Source organism: Phoenix dactylifera, unplaced genomic scaffold, assembly GCF_009389715.1.
Source record: "Phoenix dactylifera cultivar Barhee BC4 unplaced genomic scaffold, palm_55x_up_171113_PBpolish2nd_filt_p 000761F, whole genome shotgun sequence".
Lineage (NCBI taxonomy): Eukaryota > Viridiplantae > Streptophyta > Magnoliopsida > Arecales > Arecaceae > Phoenix > Phoenix dactylifera.
This window is the reverse complement of record NW_024068132.1, coordinates 70,204-80,987: the sequence shown is the minus strand read 5'-3', so window position 1 is coordinate 80,987 and position 10,784 is coordinate 70,204.

Sequence of the window (10,784 nt, the reverse complement as noted above, 5' to 3'; positions counted from 1 at the left end):
TGGCCAGCCTCCATGGCCTCTGACGGGGTGCTCTCTCCAGAGGGAGGCCTGGACTTGAGAGTCCTGACCTCGAAGGGGAAGTCCGCTTGCAGGAGGCTCCGGTTAGACTGGAGCCGGAGGAGGCAGTGCCGTTGGGATGCCCCTGGGTTGCAGGCTTTGGACAGCGGTGGCCAAGGCCTGCACCTGTTGCACCAGGGCATCGAATTGCTCCGGCCGAACTTGATGAACTGACTCAGCCGGAGGTGGTGAGTTCCGGACGGAATGCTCAGGACTGGGTGGAGGACGTCGAGAGGCATTGGAAGCCCCTTTGCTTCTTAACTTCATGGCAGCGAACTCGGGCCCTTCCTCTAGCGCCAACTGTTGCTGGAAATTGAACCCGGGGGCTACCGCGAAGCCGGGGAAGGAGGAGCTTTGCTGCAGGGACGGTGGTCGGCGGCGCGCCGACTGGTGACGTCCTCCTGGAGGGGTGTAAGTCCTGCAAAAAGCCGGTGGCCGGGCTCCCCGGCGCCGGCCCTCCGATGCTTAAGTCAGAGGGGGCAGATATGTGGAGAGAGCAAGGAAGAGAGTATATGGAGAAGACAGCAGGAATATTTGAATTAGATGAAGAAGATGAAGAGGATGATATCCTCCATTGTGTCTGTGCTGTTTGCTTCTTTTCACCCGGTCCAGGAGGGTTCTATCCGGGGGCCCCCCCTTCCCTTCTCCCAGGTTTCCTTTTATAGAAGGGGATTACGTTACCTGGGAGGTGGCAGGAAAATTTGTCTCTTTTCGTCATAATTGGGCACGATTTGGCCCATTAATGGCGTAGTGGAGAACGGGACCAAATCAGACCGGAACTAGGGAGTTGTCACGGTCGATCGGACCTGTTGGAGTGGTTGAACCGCCGGTCGTGATGGGCCTGGGGTCCGTGGAGGGTAAGTGCATTTATTACCGAATGAACCGACGGTCAGGAAGAGCCATACGCTTTGATGGTTCAGTGATCCGGAGATCGTCTTGAGCCGTGTTCATTAAATGACTGAGTGCATTGGAGACTTGAGGGAGTCTCATGCATTAATGGCAGGTCGTGCCGAATACCTGCGGAGATCTTATGCCTTGATGGCTTGGAGATAGTGACAGGTTGTAGTAGAGTCGCGTGTATAGCCGCCGGACCTTTCGAGAAAGCTAGGCGGGGAGGAGTATTAGTTAAGGCATCGGCTCGGCAAGAGTGCCGAGCTGAGCTGGTCGCCCAGAGGGGCGCCCTGTGGCGGGGTTGCTTCTAGTACTTCTGGTCGACGCCCTTTGGGCGAGCACCTTCTAGCCGAGCGCCTCTATTTGGCGCTGTCTCTGGTCGGCGCTTCCTAGTTCGAGCGCTTCTCTGGTCGGCGTTCTTCTGGTCGGCTCTTTCTAGCCGAGCATCCCTAGGTTATTTTGGTTGGGCGCCTCTTGGCGCTCTCTCTGGTCGGCATCCTTTAGTCGAGTGCCTTTCCGGTCGGCGTTCTCTAGCCGAGCGCCTCCGTGGCGGTATGACTTGGGGTTTTTTCCCCCAACAGAATTCAATTGATCAAATGGGACCATGTAATTCCTAATTAGATTAGGAAATCAATGCATGAAAACTAGGAAGGAATCTTCCTTCATGCAGTTGTGAGGCAAAGAAGAAAAGAGGGAGGGGCGTCCGCCCCTCCTTCTCACACGCATGAAGAAAGGAGGGGCGGACGCCCGTCCTTTTCTAGTTTGATCCCATGCCACATGGAGGGCCGGATGCTCCTCCTCCTCTTTCACGCAGATTGCCACGTGGCACATGCATATCCCTTGGATTCTCTTCAAACTCTTTTAAGTAAGGGTTGCGATAGAATTAAGTAAAGGGTGTTGCAGAATTTGAAGGGATGAATCAAGGAGTGATTGATCTCTGAAATCATTTCTTGTTTGTATGGGCATGAGATGCCTATTTAAAGGGCATGGCATGGGATATAGAGATGATTGAAGCCCCTCTGCTGCCGCCACCCTCTCTCTCCTTCTTCCCTTTGGCGTGAGCAAGAGAGAAAGAAAAAGGGCCGCCGTCTTTTTCTTCCTCCCCTTCGACATTCGTCATCTTCCTTCTTCATCCTCTCAAAGTAATCAAGGAGTTGATTAAAAGAGAGGAATTCAGCCATCAAGGTGATCTCTGCAAGGGAGCTAGCACCCTGGTGAAATCTTGGAACGATCTGTACCTCGTATGGATACCTATAGAGGCCGGACGCTTGTGCGGCTTCAAGAGAACCAGAAATTCTACGATCATCAGATAGCGGTGAAGTTCTACCCGCCCAAAGATAAAGATTAGATCTTTATAAATTCTATACAATTAGAAATTGTAGTAGATCTGAAATTAATCTAGTCTTTTAATTTTAATCTTTTCTTTAGATTTTATAAATCTGAGTTAGAGGACTTTAGAAAATTTTTAAAATCTACGTTTTTTAGAACGTTCATGAGATGAACAACCCCACGCGTATTTTTTCACTGCGATCGTCGCAACGCGTGCAGGGGTAATCCGACAGTGGTATCAGAGCCGCATTTATGGGATTTAGATTAAAGTTGATAGGCTTGATTAGGATTTAATTTAGATCTGAAAAATTTATATGCTTGCTAAAATTTCTGCGTGCTGAAATTTTAGATTTCAGCATGCAGATTTTTGTTTGAAAAATCTAGATCTTGCATGATTATTTTAATTACAATAAGATTGCAATAATTAAAATCATATCTTGCATGATCAGAATTTCAGTTGATAGCATAAAATTTCCAGATCTGAAATTACATAAGAAGTATATAATAAGATTCAATCAAAGATTCATGATCATAAAAGATAAATTTCTATTTATGCCTATGCTTAAAAGGAAATTGATATATGCATGATATGCATAAGATATGATCAGATCATAGAATCATGTTTATCAAAGGAAAATTTTGTTTAGGATTGTGCTTAAAAGAAATTAATATATGCATGAGATGTATATATATGTTAAGCAATTTTTACATGAGATGTGAATAAAAGCCCAAATAGGTTAGGACATTTATATAAGATGTAAACCTAAACTAATATGCCATTTACATAAGACGTAAACACATATGCAAAGGGTTTCATATTTACATAGGATGTAAACCTAACAATATGACATTTTCATAAGATGTAAATGCATAACATATGAAAGCAGTTTTATATTTACATAAGATGTAAACCCTATTTGAGACCTAAAACCTCCTCAATCAGTCAAGATTGAACAATACATTAAGCTAGTCATATTTGATTAATTAATCTAATTGGTGTTTAGGAAAGCGTTAAAGGTGGTTACCTAATTAGGACCTTACTCTTTGAGTAAGGAGAGCCTCCCACCTTCTTATCTGGTCAATTGATCGATTACCTCCTATGAATAGCTCAAAGTTGGAATCACTAAGACTAGATTACCCAATATTAAGTCTAGAGGTCTTCCACCGTAGTGGAGTTGCTAAGGTCTTTTCGGCGTTAATTTGCCTCGGCCGGACACAATGGTCAAATTGCATCGGGGGGCTGGACCTCTCTATTAACATGAGATATTGTGGGGTAAAGATGGGGTTGGGTCTGACTTAACTAAGAAACATGACCAATAACTGTTAGGTGAGGCCCTTATGACTTGGAGACCAAGTAGGCCACGACTTGCTTAAGAAGCATTGTACAAGAAGCTGTACACTCATCGTTTACGTGTCACCAATAACTGTTAGGTGAGGTGGCATGTAAATTGGTGGGACTGTAGCACCCCACTTGAAATCTAGAGTCGTAGGTTTCCGTTTCTCTACTAGAAGATGTAGGAGATCCGAGAAAATAGTGAGAGATGTTTATTTTAAAAGTTCCTAAAACAAATAAAAATTCAAATTTCAGTACAAAACTCTAACTAGAATCTTTACTCTCTGCAGATAAAAATGTCAGCCTCTAATCCCTTGACCCGCATCCTTGAGAACAACCGATTGAACGATCCTAATTATAAAGATTGGCTCCGCAACTTGAAAATTATCTTAAGTTGTGAGAAATTAGGGCATGTATTGGACCATGACGCCCCTGTTTTACCGAATCATTTGAATGTTGAGCAGCGTGAGACGCATGCTAGGTGGATGGATAAAGATAATAAAATTAGGTGCTATATTTTGGCATCCATGTCCAATGAACTACAATGCCAGCATGAGAACATGAGAACTGCCAGGAATATATTGCATCACCTGCAAGAGTTGTATGGTGAGTAGAGTCGCACAGCTCGGTTTGAAGTGTCCAAGAGGCTATTTAAGGCCAAGATGCGCGATGGGCAGTCTGTCCATGATCATGGTCTGACCGTGATAAAGGACTTGGAGGAGCTTGAGAAGCTCGGCATGAACATACACAATGAATTGCAAACTGATTTGATCCTGCAATCCCTTCAATCTTCATATAGGCAGTTTATTGTAAACTACCACATGAACAAGATTGAATGCACCAAACTAGAATTGTTAAATATGTGGGTAAACACTGAGGGAGCCTTGAAAAGTTCAAGGGGCACAGTTCACGCTGCTGAGTTGACTTCTACTTCCAAGAGAAAGTCTACCTGAAAAAAGAAGAAGTATGCAAAGAAGCAGAAGACCGAGAAGAAGCCAAAGAAGGATGTTCCAAAGAAAAAATGCCACAGACAAGGAAAAGTGTTTCCATTGCAACGAAAATGGCCATTGGAAGAGAAACTATCCAATCTACATGGAGAGTATAAAGAGCAAGAAGGGTGACACGCCTTCTGAAGTATGTCAGATATGCTCATTACTGAAACTAATCTAACGATTTCTTCTACTTCCAGTTGGATTATAGATTCTGGTTCTAGCACTCACTTGTGTATTATTATGCAGGGTCTAAAAGAAAGTAGAAGGCTTATGGAAGGTGCGATAACCCTCCGGATTGGCAATAGAGTAAGCGTTGCTGCTGTTGCTGTGGGCAGCTACCCTCTGCGATTGCCATTTAGATTTAGTTTGATACTTATGGATTGTTATTATGTACCTGCTGCTAGCAGAAACTTAATTTCTGTATCTTGTCTAGCACAGAAAGATTTTGAATTCAATTTTAATAAAGACTACTGCTTCGTTTATTTGAGAAATAAAATGGTTGCACGTAGTTTTATGATTAACAGTCTCTATCACTAACATTTGGATGTGTCTGTGAATGTATCTGAGCAAACAGTAAGTACCATAGGATCTAAAAGATCTAAAGATGAGATAAATCAAAAGCATTTATGGCACCTCAGGCTTGGTCATATAGGAGAAGACAGAATAAACAAATTGGAGAAACATGGGCTTCTAGGCTCATTGACTTTCGAGTCATATCCGATTTGTGAATTCTGCCTTCAAGAAAAAATGGCCAAATTATCCTTTGTAGGACACGGAAAGAGGTCCACTGAAATACTTACCCTAGTACACACTGATGTGTGCGGCCCATTCGATGTGCAAGCTAGGAAAGGTTATTCTTACTTCATAATATTTACCGATGATTGTTCTCGGTATGGGCATGTGTATCTTATAAGATACAAGTCTGAAGCTTTTGAAAAGTTCACAGAGTTCAGATATGAAGTAGAAAAATAAATAGAAAAACTTATTAAGGTTCTTCGATCGGATCGAGAAGGCGAATACCTTAGTAGAGAATTCTGTGATTATCTTAAAGAAAATGATATAGTTTCACAGTGGACCCCTTCTGGAATACTTCAGCTCAACGGAGTGTCAGAGAGGAGGAATCAGATCCTATTGGATATGGTCAGGTCCATGATGAGCTTCACTGATTTACCCTTATTTTTTTGGAAAAATGTCCTACTTTCAGCAATTTATATATTGAATAGAATTTCCTCTAAGTCTGTTTCTACCACACCGTATGAGATATGGCATGGTAAGAAACCAAGTCTTGGTCATCTTAAGATTTGGAGATGTCCGGCCTACGTCAAGCGACAACAGACGGATAAGTTAGAGGCTAGGATAGTTAGTGCTCGTTTTATAAGATATCCTAAGGAGACATTAGGATACAATTTTTACGTTCCAGAGGATCACAAAGTGTTTGTGAGCCGACATGCTGTCTTTCTGGAAAAACAGTTTATCTTTGATAAAGGCAGTGGGAGAAAAATTGAGCTCGAAGAGAAAGTCTCTAAAAAGCAACGAACCACTGTACATGTAGAGCCTATTTACATTGAGCCAATACACGTAGAACTAGACCTGACCACGGTCCGGTTCTAACTAGAGAACCAGACAGAAACTGAACCGAAAAGAATCAGATCGAAACCAAAACCGTGTCTCACGGTTCTTAACCAAACCGAAACCTTGAGGAATACGGTTCGGTTAAGGTTCCAGGTTTGATGGAACCGAACCGAAACCGAAACCGAAACCGAAACCGGAGCCTAATTTTTTCTTTTTTTCCATTTATAATAAAATAAATTAGTTCCAAATTTATTTAATGTAACTTATTATTTTTTTTATAATGTTATCTAGTTGTATTATTAAAATTTACTTTGATAGTAAATAATAAAATGAGGTACAAATTATCATTTTGTATTAATTACACAATCTATTTGTATTTATAATTTTTTTCCAAATTAATTATACAATCTATTTTTTTTCAAAATTTTATAATTTATGTTGAAAAATCGGAATCAAAACCGTTTAGAACTGAAACCGAAACTGTCTAGAACCAGAATCGAAACCGGCGGTTCTATAATCGGAACCGAACCGACTATTTTCGGTTACGGTTAAGTTTCTAGGTTTTTGTGGAACCGAAACTGGCGGTTCCAGAACCGTGGTCAGGTCTACGTAGAACCTCCTCCACATCGTAGATTTTGTAGAATTTTCAATCCTCCTGAAAGGTACCTAGGTATGCTTACAGAGGAAGTAGGGAAAGTATTTCTCATAGAAAATAGGGATCATTCTAAAAATCTCAATAGCTACAACGAGGCGATGTTAGACATCGATTCCGAAAAATGGTTGGAAGCGATGAAGTTAGAGATGGACTCCATGCATACCAACTAAGTATGGACCTTAGTAGATCGACCATAAGGTATAGTACCTATTGGATGTAAATGGATCTACAAGAGAAAAATAAGTTTGGATGGCTAGGTAGAGGCCTATAAGACAAGGCTAGTGGCGAAAGGTTATAGTCAGCGCGAAGGCATTGATTATCAAGAAACCTTTTCACCTGTAGCCATGCTGAAGTCTATTCGAACATTGCTTGCCCTTGCAACATATCATGATTATTAGATATGGTAGATGGTTGTGAAAACTGCTTTTCTAAGTGGATATCTTGAAGAAGATATCTATATGGAGCAGCCTTTGGGTTTCACTTCCAGTGATGGTGATCATAAAGTCTGCAAACTGCAAAGATCCATGTATGGATTAAAGCAAGCATCTCGGAGTTAGAACACTCGTTTCAACGATGTAATCAAATTATTTGATTTTATTAAAAACGAAGAGAAATCGTGTATTTATAAAAAGGTTAGTGGGAGAGCTATTGTATTCCTCGTATTGTACGTGGATGATATCCTCCTAATTGGGAATGATATTCCATGCTTACTTCGGTCAAGGTATGGTTGTCTAAGGAATTCTCCATAAAAAACCTTAGGGAAGCATCCTATATTTTGAAAATTAAGGTCTATAGAGATAGATCTAAAAGGATGCTTGGCCTGTCACAGAAAATGTACATAGAGGAAGTGCTGAAGAGGTTCAGCATGGAAAACTCTAAAAGGGGATTGCTACCCCATAGGCATGGGATTCATCTTTCTAAGAAGATGTGCCCCAACACATCTGAAGAGACGCATGAGTAAGATCCCTTATGCTTCGACTATAGGAAGCCTCATGTATGACATGTTGTGTACATGACCTGATATAGCACATGCTGTGAGTGTCACGAGCAGATATCAGTCAAATCCAGGCGAAGAACACTGGACAGCTGTGAAGAACATTCTTAAGTACTTGATAAGAACTAAGGATATGTTCTTGGTGTTTGGAGGAGAATCAGAATTAAAGTTAGAAAGATACACAGATTCAGACTTTATGACTGACATTGATGATAGAAAGTCTACATCAGGGTATGCGTTCTTATGCAATGGTGGTATGGTAAATTGGAAGAGTTCCAAACAACCGATCATTGCAGATTCTACCATGGAAGCTTAGTACATTGCCGCCTCTGAAGTTGCAAAGGAGGCATTCTGGTACAAAATGTTTGTTGAAAAGAAAGTATAGAAAGTTTATTTATAATCACATTCGATGTGCTTTCATTATAATTTGCTCTGAAATTTTATTAATTGGCTCTGATCTATGCTCATTAATCTTGTTCTGACATTATTGCCTTGAGTTATATGATTCATATTCTTGCAATAATTCGATATGCATTGACTGAAAATCAGATTAAAATAAGGGAAAGAAATATCTAAATTTAATTTATTACTTTGCACTTAATGTTTCATTATTTTGCAACTTTTTTGATGTTGTCAAAAAGGGAGAGAAATATCTGAGTAATAGTATATGCTCATAATGCTTTATGAGTCATAATGCTTTATGTATTTTCAATGGAATATAAATCAGCTTAGATAAAAATATATTGATTGGGCTAAGCTGATTAAATCTAAAGCATTATCATGAAGTATGTTTTAAATATGCATGTTTTCTACTTCATGCAACTTAGCTATGCATTAGTTTTAGAACACAATCTATTTTATATTGCATATACTCCAAGTTTTGACATCATCAAAAAGGGGGAGATTGCTGACCCAAAGATTGACTTTGATGATCACAAAATCTTGAAGTATAATTACTAATGGTTGTGTTGCAAGAAGAAAGATAAATTGTTTTGCAAGGAATATAGCAAGTTGGAAGAATGCAAGAAGGCCTCAAAAGTTCTCAAGAATAGTTGGAAGAAAGCCACACTTCATTGGCTTAAGTTTCAAGTACAAAGAATTCAAGTTGGAGGGACAATTCTAAAGAAAAACTCAAAAGAACAGTCCTCGAGTCGACTCTTGGAAGCTTAGAGTCGATTCTGACACTTTGAAGTACCATGACATAAAAAGCAGTTTTCAACGCTACAGTGCTTGAGCCGACTCCTACTATTTACGAGCCGACTCCAGCTACAGTGCCGAGTCGACTCTTACTTCATTCGAGCCGTCTCTCTCAATCAGGACAGAAAGTAGTTTTCAGCGCTACAGTTCTCGAGCTGACTCCAGCTACAGTGCGAGCCGACTCCAGCTACAGTGCCGAACCGATTCCTATTCATGAGTCAACTCCTGCTTCAGCCGAGTCGACTCGAGCACGCTAGGAGGCATAACAGCTAGTTTTTTCTCGACTTCAATGGTTCTATTTTTGTCTCTAACGGCTAGATCTTTGTTCCCACGCCATCCAAAGCTATAAAATCAAGGGGAGAGCAAGGGGAGAAGTAAAGAGGGATAGAACACATAGGGAAGAGATTTCAAAGAGATTTTAAGAGAAACCTCCCAAAAGCACAAAAGGGCCATTCAAAGCAAAAAAGAGAAAAGAAGAGCATCTGAGTGAATCCTAAAGCTTTCTCTCCAACTGTGTGCTGCCTCAGTGATCCTCTACCTCGTGCGAAATTAGAAGAGGCTCAAGTAAAGAAGAAGTCGAGTTCTTTCATCTGCAAAACTTGTTTGAGGGCTTCTTCTCTTTACTCTATTTGCTTATATTGTTATATCTGCTTGTTTGAGAAGTTTGTATTTGTTTTAAACTTCTATTTTGACATCTTGTAACTTGATTCAATCAAGGAGTTAAGGGTTGTTGGTGAGCTAGTGAAAATCAACGTTGTAGGTTGTAGTTGGTAATTCGGAAAAAATCAACTGGGTTGGATTGTGAGCCCGTTAAAACAGTCGGATTGGTTCTAGTTGGTGAGCCTGTAAAAATCGACCGAGTTCGTTGTAATTTTGTGAAAACAACAAGTTAGGTTGTGAGCTTGTAAAACAACCGGCTGTAATTTGAGGGATTATACTGAAATTTTCAAGAGACTTTGGGGAGTGGATGTAGGTGCTGGGGTGCACCGAACCACTATACATAGTTATGTTTGTGATGCCTTTTCTCTTGTGCTTCATGCCTTACATTCATACTTGATTGTGTAATATCTCCAGCTTTGTTTCCTATTGCTTTATATGTGATTGTGTAGAGCTTGCTTAGCTTCCACTCCATTCATATCATTCACATAGATTAAAATTGATCATACAACTATAAGTTAATTTTAGATCAATTGCACCTTAAAGCCATAGTGTAGTTGCTCTAGCTTAATTTTCACTGCTTTACATGTAATTGTTTAGAGCTTAAGTAAGATAACATCTTATCATTCCGCTGCATTCAATTCAAAGTTAATTAGGGAACATAATTTTTAGAAAACTCAATTCACCCCCCTCTTGGGTTGTCATCTTGGGCAACAGAGTTACTATATCATATGCTAACTGTACCTAGAGGTTCATCCCTTCCGTTCTGCTAGGTTGTCACTATATGTTGCTAGGTGTCTCTAGTGGATTGCAAGACTCGAAGGTATTCACTTGGTGATCAGTGAACCCTAAGAGTAGAGTTGAAATCATTTCAATCCACTGAAAAGAGTTTTGATGATATTATGATAGAGATCATAGTATATCTCACTACTAGTCAGAATAGAACCTATGGGGTCACACACATTAGAGATTTTGATCGTTTCGACGGTTGGATGGCGATTTAGAATCGTAATTAAAATTGATTGCCAATTGGATTAACCCGTTAAGAGTTAGTGAGTTAAGAAGAAAGAATTGCAATTGGATTGCAATTTAATTTATTTAATTGGA